We start from the raw sequence: 14,684 nt of genomic DNA, 5'->3' as shown, positions 1-14,684 counted from the left end.
GAACATTAGATGTAATGCATATTATGTTATGTTGTCATAACGTTTGTGTCATTATGGTCCTAACATTTAGTTCTTGTAAACTTTGCATGAAAAAAACAAAGCATTTCAACTGAAAATTTCATATTTCTACATATATGCACATGTACATGTACATAGCAACTGAGGCTATTTTTAGACTTTCATTTCTATAAACACCATGCCATGTAAGAAATGTATATGGATGAATACTTTTTTAATAAAGTATGACATTGTTTAAGTTATCTTTGGAGGAGTGTATATTGATATTTTAAGCAATGTTTACAGAAAGGTAACACTTGATGTGAGATTGATTAATTTGCCATATTTTATGATGTTGAACATGTCTTATACTTTTTTTATTACATTTATGTAAATGTGTGTGAGTCCTAAATATACATACAAGAAATACATCGAGCTACTCTGCTGCTCCAGTTGCTGCTGGGTCGAGACAACGATGTTGAGGATGTGGGGGACAAGCATGAAGCAGAAGGTAAAAGAGACGCTTTGTCAGGCCCTTTCTTCTCCACTTTGGGAAAAAATGCAATTTTGGGATTTTGAATTTGTTTCATACTAAAAGTCCATTGATTTGGGAAAAACACATTTAATATAAGTATTAATAATACTTCAAATGATAGGAATAAAATCCTATTATAATAGTTATAAACTTTGTTAGATCTAATTGAAACATAATTGAGATATAATTTTCATAAGGAACAGCATATAACACGCTTTGGGTATGGGTCCGTTTAACAGACCCATAAATACTCAAGGAAAAGCCCTGCTTGTGTATTTCCTGTTTATTAAGATGAAGTGGAAAATAATGGTATGAGTTTACATAAGGTAAAATATCCTTTTAAATTGTTTGTTTTTTGTAAAATCATATATACTCGTCCGCATGTTATTTCGTGGTTAAAAAAGACTCATGGACGTGGTAGTTAATGCGTGTCTTTCTCAGTTCGGAAACAATAAATATGGAATTTGTGTCAGTTATTTTCCAGTATATTTGTATTTAATTTGTGGATTGTTCAACCCTTAAAATCAATAAAAAATAATGTCCCGCAAATAATTTTTTTTTTGCAGTGTATAAAAAAGTTAAGTGGACGAGAATGATATGATATGATTTCACAGAAGGTAAAATGGCGTCTATTTTTGTGTATATCGTGTTTACAGTACAACTTATTTTGCTTGATGATCAATAACTCAAACCCTTCTCCAGCTTGATGCTTTCCAACTTACCGATACAGACACCTCAGAAACACAACACCACAATAATTTCTTTCATCCCCATGCAGGCTTTGAGTTTTTATAAAGCTGTGAAATATTCAATTATGCCTATTTGATTGGAATCTATTCCATCTAATGCCGTATAGAGTATGTTTGCGAGGAGGTGTTAAGTTTTCATTGTGTATACAGTGTTGTTTTTTTTTGTCAAAACAGGCCCCGTCACAAAGGAGCATGATTTACATAAAACCACCATTTTTTCACGGGATATTATGCGATCTTGTTAGTTTCATGGAATAAATGTGTTTTGTTTTATGGAGTTAACGAGTATTGAAAAGTGTAAAGAAAAATAATTAAATGGGAAAATTTGTATGGGAAAATAATTAAAGCAAGCATTTCGTTGAATTGCTGCCCACGCCAATATGCTTCTGGACACAAAAGTATTATATTTGACACTCAAAACAACATGGTTTCAAGATACAAAGGGCCATAACTCCGTTATTAACAGATGGTGTACAATGTCATTTGGCGTGCATCATCCTCTTATCCATATATATACTCATTTCATGTTTCAATAAAATCTGCCAAAGCACTTTAAAAATATGGCTCCGGACACACAAAAAGCATTTTTCAAGAAACAAATGGCCATATCTCTATTATTAACTGATGGTGTACAATGCCATTTGGCATGCATCATCCTCTTATCCATATGCATACTCATACCAAGTTTCAATGAAATCCGCCAAAGCACTTACAAGATATGGCTCCGGACAGACGGACAGAAGGACTGACAGACAATGCCAAAACAATATCTCTCCGCCTATGGTGGGGGATAATAATAAGTAAAGAAACTCGTATTGAGCACCTCTAAACTCACAATTTCGCACTGAAAGAAGCCCAAACACGTTTTAATAATATTATATTTCTTCTACGATATAGCATATAAGAAGTTTACAGTATATTTACTGTATTCTGTTATATAAGTTAATGTTATTTGCTCTTGAAAGCCCTTTATAAATCTAAGCACCGACAATGGAAGCCATATGTCTTATCAGGCATTATTATAATAATTTTCATTGTTCAAACATTTCTACGTGAAGGATTGATCTGCAATTTGGCATGCACATTGAGGATAGATGAAAAATGATAAGGAAGTGCATATTTTTTGCATTTTAAACAGTTCAGGTTGCCTTATAGGTTACATTATACTAAATAATCGTTTCATGTAGGGCTATACTCACACAAAAAATAATATTTTACTCGAAGCCATGATTAACACTTTAGACTGGTGTTCTTGCTTTATCTCTTGGATATATTGGAAGGGAGAGAAAAGATGCTTTAATTTAATTTAGATTTAATTGCATTAATTTTCATTAATTGCTATTTAGGACAAGGCACCAATGAATGCCAAATTAGAAATTCAGATAATTATGTTTTGCTGTTGAAAACCTTCACATCCAATCAAGAGGCATATATGTAGTGTATTATACATTGTAATATAAAAATGTGTTACAAGTTCATATCCCCCACTCTAGTGTTGTTGTTTTCAGGAGAGCACCAGCATTGATATCGAGTTGGCCAACCAACAGCACCAGTCCGGCCTGCAGGAGCCCCAATACAAAACGATCCTTTCCCTCCCCTGATCCTTAGCTCCTCCCACTGGACCTCCGGCTTCAAATGGTCAGCATCGTTACACAAGTCTGTTCTGCAATAAATCATCAGCACGTCAAGTTTTCACGCGCTGTTATGAACAACCGAAATGTCTGTGTCGAGATTTCCCCAAGCAAGCCCGAGTAGTTTTGTTTAGCTCTAGTGCCGGACTAGGATGAGTGTTACAGAAGCGAGACGTTATAGCAGTACTTATGGTAACGCTAACAGTTAACGCTAACAGTTAGTTCTCGCTGTGGACATCACGAAAAATCTCACGAAGAATGAAACGTTGAATAATTTGTTTAATTCTTTATAAGACAGCTATATATTCAGCGAGGAACGGGAGCAAATCAAGGAACAATCGAGACGATTCATTCAGAAGAATATCTGCTGTAGATAGTTAGGACAGTAGTAGCGTTACGGACTGTCCTCAGCGCACAATTTATTCATGTGGTGCACCTCAGACGCAAATTCCCCCCATTATTAAAAACAAGTTGCTAAAAGTAAACACGTCCGGTTTTGCACTCCGAGCCCAAACGGCATCGCATTGAATTGAGACTAAAGGAGGCTTAAAAACATGACACCAGTTTTGTTGTAAGTTACGCCCTTCGACTCTCAACCCGAAGTTTATCAGAACTCAAACTTGGCCCTTAACAATATCTGCGAAGCCAGCATATCAGCTCAGCTTCTGAGCTTCAGGTGAGACCTTACAGTGTTATTAATTTTGTCAAAGATTGGGCCTAAATTCAGCCCCATCCCTCAAAAACTCTATAAAAAAATTAATATTTAATACTGGTTAAAATTTACAATGCAATATTTGCCAAAAAAAGTGTTTGATAGGTTGCAACAATGATTTACTTGCCTTATTAAGCTGTATAAGTTGAAACTTAGTACAATTAAAATACAAATAAAAAATTCTAAATTGTTAAGTATTTGTGTTCACGTATAATTGATTATGATCTAATATGATTTTTATTTAAATTAGAAACCGGATGTTTGCAAAGACAAAATCACTATACTGCTTTCATATCTTTATGCACACACTTTCAACGCCAGTGACTAAACTTTACATCTAAGGTCTGTCTTACAAAAACAATGGCATAAATGTAGACATCAACTAGTATCGATTCAATATCACGTACATATAATAGATTTAACCATAATAGGCTATAATTACTAGTATAATGGCCCCTGGTAGCAAGACGGAGTATCATATACTTAATTCACCATAGACTTTCATCTGTTTTTGCATTTCTGTCTAATCCATAGGCAATACGTGTTTGATCAAGTACTCATATACTTACAGTATTGTGTCTTATGACTTGTTGTATTGTCTATTGCAAGTTGTTTAGTCTCCCGTAATAAGTTGTGCACATTTAAATATGTACAGTCTCATATTTTAAGTTGTTCAGTGTCATGTTAAAAGTTGTATTGTTTTACAGTTAAAGTTGCCGAGTATCAAATTAAAAATTATGTAGTCTTTCATTTTAAGTTGTTACGTAGGCTTATTTGGGCAGACACTTTGTGCACAATTTATAAAGCCCTGTTTTCTCGGTATGAGGCTCAAAGTAAATCCCCCTACAGTCTGTTACAGAGTTGTACAAGATGATACCAGGTGATCCTTGTTATGGGAAAAGGGTGCTTAATGCATGTTATGTACCATCCACAGATTAGCCTGTGCAGTGCGCACTCTGAATTATCAGGGATAATGCTTTCCATTTTTGAGGAAATTTTCGCTTTAAAGAAATTATTTCTAAACAAAAATCATGTCTTGGTGGAAAGTGTCGTCTCAAGTTAGCCTGTGTGGACTTCACAGGCTAATGTGGTACTGTACATATTCATTAAGCCCAGTTGTCCTGAATATGGCTCAAGTTTAGTCTGCTTTCAGTCTGTTGGTATTTGTAAATTCTGATTAGAACAAATATGGTATAAAAACCACTATGATTAAAAACTGGTAATTGCGACATCGGTGTACATATAAATGCAAATTTAACATACACATTGAGCAATTCTAATAGTAGCTCCCAATTTCCCAATTTAACGTAGTTTGCCATTTTTAAAGAGTTGGCTACTCATTTTTTCACAAAATTGAAAACTTCGATCCGTATTTTGTTCATAAAATATCATATCAAACACAGTAAATGTTTAAAATAACTTGGACAAAATATTGTTTTGTTATTGGTAACTGTGATAATATAGATTAATGGGCATTAACAAAGTACAGACAAACTAGTATTGTGATATGATAGTTATTTAGCACAAATGGCCTGTAACATAATTTTTACTCCAAGGTGTATGTGAAAAAAAGCCTTTTCTTTCCATCTTTATAAAGTACACGTAATAGGCACTTTCTTATATGCATGTGGACTAATAAAATGAGCACTGAAACTGAACATTTCAACAAAAACGCATGTCAAAGAATATATTTTAATCGGATTTGTGCAATTAAGTTCCATGCAATTAAAAATACATATAATTCCCAATTTAAAAGATAGAATTTTCTCGATGTTTGATATTATTATGCTAATTTTCCTCATTGGTGTGGTATAGATACTTTTTTCAATTTGGCAAAACAATTGCTGTGTATTACTAATTTACTAGTTCAAAAGACTTCATATTGGTTTTCTCAATGTTACAGCACCTGCTAAGCATAGAAGACAAAGGAGTAGTGAAAGGCTCAGCCAAATCAAAGTCCAGCGATGTGAGGGTGAGACAGCCTTACCATGTCCTCGTATTGCAACATGAAGGACATTTTAGCTGAAACTAACAAGGGAGAGAACTGTAGATCTGCACCAGCAGTGAGTTGTTGCCCTTAAGTTGTTTAAAGTTTTATTTATTTTTATTATGCCTTACAACTTACTTGTTGATTGACTTAAAAAAAAAATTCTAGTGTGAATTTAAACAGATTTTAACCATCAAAGATCTGTAAAGGCATGGTAAGATAATATGTGTGTGTGTTTTTTTTCAACATTGGTGAGACATAAATATTATTATTAAATATTAATATTGTTGCCTCCCATTTATTGAAACCTATATTAACAATAAAACATATCTAATGGCATTTTAAAAGTAATGTGATTAATAGAATAAGTACAATTAAAAAATATTAAATTTTTAACCAGATGGTTTTCCTTCTTTGTGTTATGCAGCAAAAAATTGTCTAATAGATAAATAAGCTGTGATGTTGAAAAATGGGGCCTAATGCATGTGCTTAAATTGTTGTCACAGATTAGCCTGTGCAGTCCACACAGGCTAATCACGGACAACACTTTCCTCTTAAAGGTATTTTTCATTGAACAAATAATCCTCTTTATGAAAATCCAGTCTAGTCAGAAAGTACCCTCCCTTATTAGCTTATGTGAATTTCACATGCTAATCTGGGACGACACTTTCTAACATCAGTTATACGCATATTGGCTTATGAAAATACATTTCTGGAAATGGAGTAAAGATTAAAGATATAAATTTACAGATAAGTAAAGCATTAGCCAACACTTTTCTTGTTTTAATACAAAATGACTTAATTGTTTTTACGTTCATGCTATTAAGGACAAGGAACCAATAAAATGCCAGATTAGAAATTCATGTTGTTGAAAACCTTCACAACCTGTCAAGAGGCATAGTTTGTTATAGATTGTAATATAATTTGTTACAAGTTCCTATCACCCACTGTGTTGTTGTTGTTTTCAGCAGAGCACCAGCATTGATATCAAGTTGACCCAGCAACCGCACAAGTCCCGCCTGCAAGAGACCCAGTCCAGAACCACCCTTCCCCGCCCCTGACTTCTAACTCATCCCCCTTGACCTCCTGACTCAAAAAGTCAGCAGCGTTGAACAACTCCATTCTGCAGGAAATTCTGAGCACAATTCTGTTCTGAACAAACGCAATGCCCACATCAAGGTGTCCACACATAAGCCTGGGTAGTTTTGTTAAGCTAGAGTTCCGCGTGGGCCTGAAAGGGACGAGTGTTACAGACACGAAAAGTTAAAGAAAAAAATAGCGGTAGTTATGGTTACGCTAACAGTCGGTGGTTGCTGTTGGACATCACAACAAATATCATGAAGAATAAAAAGTTCAATAACTTGTTCCAATCTTTATGGGACAAAAAGAAATTGAACAGGAGAAAATCAAGGAACAATAAAAGCATAAGCTTTCCTATGGGATACTTCGACTGCTGTTGATAGTTTGGACAACAGTAGGGTTACGGACTGCCCCAGATTGTCCTCTCAGCGGCCAAAATATCATAATAGAACGGACTTTTGGCAATGTTACTAACAAAGAAAGGCAATAATGACTTGGTTGTGAATACCCAGAGCACGATACATCCATGCTGACAAAGAAAGGCGGTAATGACTTGGTTGTGAATACGCAGAGCGCGATACATCCATGCTGACACATAAAGGCAGTAATGACTTGGTTGTGAACACCCAGAGCACGATACATCCGTGCTGACACAGAAAGGCAGTAATGACTTGGTTGTGAACACCCAGAGCACAATACATCCATGCTGACACAGAAAGGAAGTAATGACTTGGTTGTGAACACCCAGATCAAGATATATCCATGCTGACACAGAAAGGCAGTAATAACTATGCTGTGAACACCCAGAGCAAGATATATCCATGCTGACACAGAAAGGCAGTAATGACTATGCTGTGAACACCCACAGCACAATACATCCATGCTGACGCAGAAAGGCAGTAATGACTTGGTTGTGAACACCCAGAGCAAGATATATCTATGCAGACACAGAAAGGAAGTAAGGACTATGCTGTGAACACCCAGAGCAAGATATATCCATGCTGACACAGAAAGTTTGTAAGGACTATGCTGTGAACACCCAGAGAACGATATATTGATGCTGACGCAGAAAAGCAGTAATGATTATGCTGTGAACACCCAGAGCAAGATATATCCATGCTGACACAGAAAGGCATTAATGACTATGCAGTGAACACCCAGAGCAAGATATATCCATGCTGACACAGAAAGGCAGTAATGACTATGCTGTGAACAACCAGACCACACAACATCCATGCTGACACAGAAAGGCAGTAATGACTTGGTTGTGAACACCCAGAGCAAGATATATCCATGCTGACACAGAAAGGCAGTAATGATTGGCTGTGAACACAGAACACGATACACCCATGCTGACACAGAAAGGCAGTGATGACTTGGCTGTGAACACAGAACACGATACACCCATGCTGACACAGAAAGGCAGTAATGACTTGGCTGTGAACACAGAACACAATACATCCATGCGGACACAGAAAGGCAGTAATGACTTGGCTGTGAACACAGACCACAATACATCCATGCTGACACAGAAAGGCAGTTATGACTTGGTTGTGAACACAGAGCACAATACATCCTTGTTGACACAGAAAGGTAGTTATGACTTGGTTGTGAACACAGAGCACAATACATCCTTGTTGACACAGAAAGGTAGTTATGACTTTGCTGTGAACTCAGAGCACGATACATCCATGCTGACACAGAAAGGCAGTTATGACTTGGATGTAAATACCCAGAGCACAATACATCCATGCTGACACAGAAAGGCAGTAAAGACTTTGTTGTAAACACTAAGAGATCCATATATCCATGGGGTGTGCCACAGACACAAATTACGCCCACTATTGTGAACAAGGTGCTTAAATTGAACATGTTTGGTTTTGTTATGAGCACTTAGCACTCCGAGCCCAAAAGGCCTCGCATTGAATTGATGCAAGAAAAGGCTTTGAAAAATAACAGCAGTTTTGTTGTGAGGTCCAGTACGCCCTTTGACTTGCAACCTGAATAAAGCAGAACTCAAACTCAGCTCTTAGCAATATCAGCAAGATCAGCATGCCATCTTAGCTTCTTGAGCACAGGTGAGACCTTACAGTGTTAATTATTTTGTTGAAATTGGGGCCTAATTCTTATCTCAAAAAGTCTATATCAATGATTACTGGCTTAAGTTCTCAATTCATGGTTTCCCCGAAAGAAAAAGAATGTTTTGATAGGTTGCAACATTGAGTTAATCAGAACTCAAATTCAGCCCTTGGCAATATCAGCGAGGCCAGCATATCAGCTCAGCTTCTTGAGCTTCAGGTGAGATCATACAGTGTTATTCATTTTGTCGAAATCTTGGCTAAAATTAAGTCCCAGTCGTAATCTTAAACAGTTTATTTTTTCCATAATTACTGGCTAAAGTTCTCAATTCAAGGTTTGACCCGAAACAATGTTTTAATAGGTTACAAATTGAGTTTGTTTCCTTATGCAGCTCTATAAGTTGAACCTAAGTGCAATTTATCTTGATAGCACTTATTCTCAATTTTTAAATTATGTTTAGCAAAAACTACAACCATTTTCCCAATTTAATTCAAAACACTATGATTTTTTACGAATTGTCCCAATCCAAAAATGGTTACAATAAACTCTGCATAGAGCTAGCCCCTAGTTATAGCACATTATAAAGTTTTTTATCAGAATAACTGGCTTAATTATACCCGCACAAACGAAGTTTAGGGGGGTATATAGGTAGTATAGGAGTGAACTAGTCTGTCAGTCTGTGTGTCGATCCGTATTTAGTGTCCGTTCTCTAATTCAAGTAGTTTTCATCCGATCTTTACCACATGATGTATAGGCCAAGTTTAAACATGGGCTTTGTCGGGTTAAAAACTCGGTCACGGTGTCACTTAGTGCATTTTAAACATTCAGCATGTTGTCCGCTCTCTAATTCAAGTAGTTTTCATCCAATCCGCACCAAACGTGGTCACAAGTTTTTTCTAAATGATCTCTAGGACAAGTTTGAACATGGGCCATTCCAAGCCTAAAACTAGGTCACCAGGTCACTTTGTGCATTTTTAACATTCAGCAAGGTGTCCGCTCTCTAATTCAAGTAGTTTACATCCGATCTTCACCAAACTTGTTCAGAAGTTTTATGGAGATGATCTTAAGGCCAAGTCAGAACATGGGCCTTTCTGTGTGAAAAACTAGGTCAAGAGGTCACTATTGCGTTTTAAGAATAGAGCATGGTGTCCGCTGTTTTTTTGTGAAGACGACATGCAAAATATTATGTGTCAATGCGGCATGTGGGGGTATTCGTCACATCTGTGACAAAGCTTTAGTTTGCTTATTTCACTAAGTTTAATTACTATTTTGAACTCACATCTATTGTTTCTTATTAAATGCCAAACAGTTGTATTGTCTCACATTGAAAGTTGTTAAGTCTCAGGTATAAGTCATAAACTGTCACATTTAAAGGTGTGCAGACTCACACTTAAATATGTAGATTGTAACATTTAAAGTTGTGTTGTCACACATTTTTAATTGCTGAGAATCTCATTTAAAATTATGTAGTCTCAAATTTAAAGTTCTTTAGTCACACAATTAAAGGTGTACAGTCTCACATTCTAAATTGCTCAAGTAATGCCTGTTTTTGATTTACAAAAAATAGATATAACACCTCGCTACAAACCCAAAAATTCCAATTTCAAGTTGGTGCGCGTAAAACATTGATACTACGTTATTCTGAATTCTAATTGGTGAAAAATTAATTGCAATATTTTAAATATCAATTATAGGCACGATGTTTGGCATTTAAAAAACAGGTCTGTAAGGTAAGGTGTTTAAAGGCTTATTCATGTGTCACTAAACAATCCGGTTTTAGTTTACTTTCCATTTCCTTTTCAGTGAACTTTACTAGCAAACATGACAAACGTCATTGAAATGAAAGTCGATGACAACCCCCTTCTTGCACAAATACTACAACTTGCTTAAGAAAATCAGCATGAAGACGTCTTGCGTCAGACTACCAAGCCTCCTATCAATATATCCTCCCATGTTGGCTACATCAACACTTCCAACAGCAGAGCCTTGGTGAGTTTGACTTCCGTCTCAGCATCCATGTCGCTTAGCAACAATTGAATGATGGGCGTCGACAAATTAGGCCGGACAAGTCGCTCAAACTGAAACGATCTGATCCAACAGGTAGAGCAAGCGTTGCGTGACACGTCCGTTAATGTGACTGACCTCGATATGTTGTTCTCGAATAATGTGAACCTTAGGCCTGGAGAGCAGTATGTGATTGACGCCATTCAACAACAGTTGTTATTGGCAATTCTCAGGTTTGGGGTGGCGACTTCAGCGTCAGGACTCACTCCATCTCTGTCCATGGCCCAGTCGCAGCAGCAGCAACAAGAACAATAAGTAGTATCTTAGAGGTGTTCTGGGATATGGGGCTTCATGTATGTGCTTAAACTGTCATCCCAGATTAGCCTGTGCAGACTGCACATACATTAAGCCCTATTAAAGTGTCATCCCATATTAGCCTGTGCAGACTACACATACATTAAGTCCTATTAAAGTGTCATCCCAGATTAGCCTGTGCGGACTGCACATAAATTAAGTCCTATTAAAGTGTCATCCCAGATTAGCCTGTGCAGACTGCACATACATTAAGTCCTATTAAATTGTCATCCCAGATTAGCCTGTGCAGACTGCACATACATTAAGCCCTATGTTTCCAGAATGAGGCTCATATAGTTCACTTAACATCAGTATTTGTTCTGCCTGATTGAGAAAAAGGTCCAAGCATCAAATGGTAAGTATGTGTTTTTAAAATTAATCAACTTGGTTAATAAATAGCAAATAGCAATTGATCTAATATCAGGTTTAATCATAGAAGGTCAAGGCATAGTTTTGTCTATGTTTTGGCCGAAATTCAGCCCTTGAACGAAGCGTTTATCCTTGCATACAAAATCTGCTGTAATAATAAACTTGTTAAATTTTATTTAATTTTAGCAAAACATTTATTTAAACGACTTCAGCACATTATACAATTATTCCCTTCAATATTTATTTAAGTTCCTGAATTTTGTTTTAAGAGGAGGTTCCTACAGGATCCCATGCAGTCATAGATCGGTACCCAGCTGAACAACAGGCTGTCTGGTAAGCTGGGCCCGGATAGGTGCAGCCAGTCTAAAGCTGGGGCTCCAAACTTTCCTGTCAAGTGGGCTGATATTACAAGGTACATTGGTCCTGTAATTTACCTTGTATAATGTGCAGTGTGTTACTACTCAAAATTTTATTTCAATAGTGTGTGCGTGTTATACATTGGTAATACCCTATCGTTGCTGGTAACTTAAACTTAATTCATTACGTAATTGTAAATATTCATAATAGTTGCCTTTTTGTATTGCCTTGAAAGGGTGCAGGGGGGAGGTTGTATAGAATTGTAGAATTCTCTCCGTCCTTCCATTCTTCCTTATGTCCGTCCAACTCTTTTGGAGTTACACGTAACTTAATGCAGATTGGTTAGATATGGATGAAAAATGATTGTTTCAAGTGTACAGTATATAGTAGGCTGTGTGTGTGAAATGTTTATTGTATACCTCATTTGTATCAAGAGTCTTCAAACATAATGTCTTTCTTATATTATTTAATCAAATAACATTGATTGACCTCCAATACAACTGATGCTATTTCAGAATGCATTAATTATTTGGTTTACAGGGACATATGTCAGTGATGCGCAAAGAGCTGGTTTTCTGTTCACAGAGAAATATCCTAACAACTCCAACTCAACCACTACATCTCAGTAGGTAAGTCCCCTAACCATTGCAAAACGTACACTGTGGCACCAGATCACTGGGATATAAGTCGTCCGTTTACATTCTGCACAGTATGCAACCACAGCAGATTTGCTTATTTTTCTCACAGGTACCCAATAGAACAAGAATGGGATTAATTATTTGATATGCACAGTTCTGTGGTCTGAGCAGAATTCTACCTTGGGACCGTTCGATTCCTAGACCAACATCCCACCACTTGACTAAGGTCCCACATTAATACAGTATTACGCAAAAACATGATATTTGAGCAATTTTCATGTATTTTTAAGTAGTGTCAATGTAAAGTGATGAAATATTAGGATATCATATTTATAACACTCGGGGATTAAGAGAAAGTCCCTTTCCCCCATTTCTATGCACCTGGTGAACATATTTGTTTCTCTATAACCACCTGTGAAATTACGTTTAAGAATATACTGAAATTAACTCAACACATATTCTCTGTTGATTTAAAATGATTGAATTGCATGTCTATATTATTTTCAGAAGCTTTCCATCTCTGAAACGTTGTTGCCACAAAATTGGTTCTGTTCAAATCTGTTGGCTAAGCAATATGGAAGCTTATGGTTGACAAAGACAATTTCTTTAATGCAAAAAATGCTTGATATATATGCACAATTATCTGTCAAGTTTGACACACAATCTACTTTTTCCAGACAACCCGAATATCAAGGCGTTAAGTTTCTTCTGGATGCAGTTACAGTCACAGCTTTCAAGCCAGCAGCTGTCAATGTATTGAGATTCTCTCCTCTCCATGTTATCTGACCTGCTACCTGTGAACATCCTGCACATAGAACCTTTGTGAGTTTGTGAGACGTGTGTAGGCTTTTTGTAAATACCTACTTTCAGAGACAGTTTAAGGGAACGCTGGTCCGTCTAAACGTTTCTCCTCCTGTCAGGTTGTGTGGCATATATAACGTCAAAACATATTTCTTATATTGTTATGCAGCTCTCCAAACACTGTTGTGTATGTTATATCAGCTTCCTTTTGCATTAGTGGAATTGGAGATAAAAAACTTTTTTTCATTGCATGTTCATTTTATTTTGCCGTAAATATTTATAATTAAGGAATATATCTCGGACCACCTATCTATAAATTCAAATCAAAGAAGCTTTAGCACCATATGTCAGTTTTGTTCTTTTTCACTGCTTTCCTAAGAATCAAAATCAGAATAATGAACTGAAATTAACATTAACATACCTGTCTTTATTTCAGATTCCAATCGCTGTAATTAAACCGGCCAATCAAAAAGATAGCCTGGTACAGCACTTGTCATTAGATTGACGCCATGCATGCCTTTGAAGAGCATGTATACATACAATTTAAGCATGATAGTCAATAAGTGCCTGCGTTGGTTTCTTAAGAGACTCGCAGTCCTGAGCATTTACGATGGAATTCCTCATCTTGAAATATTGGGAAGGCAGGAAAACACCTGACAATATTTAACTTATTTATTTTTAGTTTTTACCTATAAAATAGCAATATGTGCTAGGTAAAATAATTTATCAGAACGGTTCATAATTGTGATGTTTCTATTTTGATATGTCTGTCATTCTGTCTGTGTACATTTCTCATCAGTTTGCTCTTTTGAGGAAGTATTTTGTCAAGCATTTCATGTAGTGATGTAATAGTAAAATATCAAATAATAATTTGATTTATTCAAACTATATTAACCTTCTGTTAATTATCAATTTAGTTATTGAAAACAGATAATTTGTTTAATATTAACAATAATTATAAAAATTGTGTGAATTTACATGCATAATATTGCGATAATTAATGCACACATTAATGGAAAACCTATTTAAAGAAAGTGGAATTTAGAAGTGCATCTTAATTGTAATAGAGTTTGTTTAATTATTAAAAAAAGGATGCTTTCTTTGTTGAAAAGAAATTCCTCCACAAGTAATTTTGTTTCAAAGTGAGTATTTTCATGAATAATGATCCTAGATATGGTTGTAGATTGTTCTTGTTGTATCATATTCTGACAGGCTCATCATTTGTGTTGACATTTTCATTCTAGCATTACAAGTTCATTATGCTTTAAATATTTGTATGTACACATTTGCGACCAGCTTTTCTAATGTAATAAGTGAATAACGTAACACAGATTTATGTGTCACTGTATATAAGTTTATTTTGTCATTTGTAAATAGATCAACTGCAAAGA

At 35.9% G+C, this 14,684-nt stretch overlaps 1 long non-coding RNA gene across 1 annotated transcript; it reads left to right on the top strand.

Moving 5' to 3' along the window:
* The first annotated feature begins 216 nt into the window (after window positions 1-216).
* Window positions 217-13,314, top strand: LOC127864669 (uncharacterized). Its single transcript, XR_008042196.1, has 9 exons — window positions 217-508; window positions 2,790-3,032; window positions 3,131-3,588; window positions 5,528-5,687; window positions 6,580-8,769; window positions 10,574-11,089; window positions 11,767-11,830; window positions 12,395-12,483; window positions 13,170-13,314. It is a non-coding gene; the product is annotated as an uncharacterized LOC127864669 (long non-coding RNA).
* Window positions 13,315-14,684: the final 1,370 nt, after the last annotated feature.

This window comes from Dreissena polymorpha, chromosome 1 (assembly GCF_020536995.1).
Source record: "Dreissena polymorpha isolate Duluth1 chromosome 1, UMN_Dpol_1.0, whole genome shotgun sequence".
Lineage (NCBI taxonomy): Eukaryota > Metazoa > Mollusca > Bivalvia > Myida > Dreissenidae > Dreissena > Dreissena polymorpha.
This window is presented reverse-complemented; position numbering and strand designations above follow the sequence as displayed.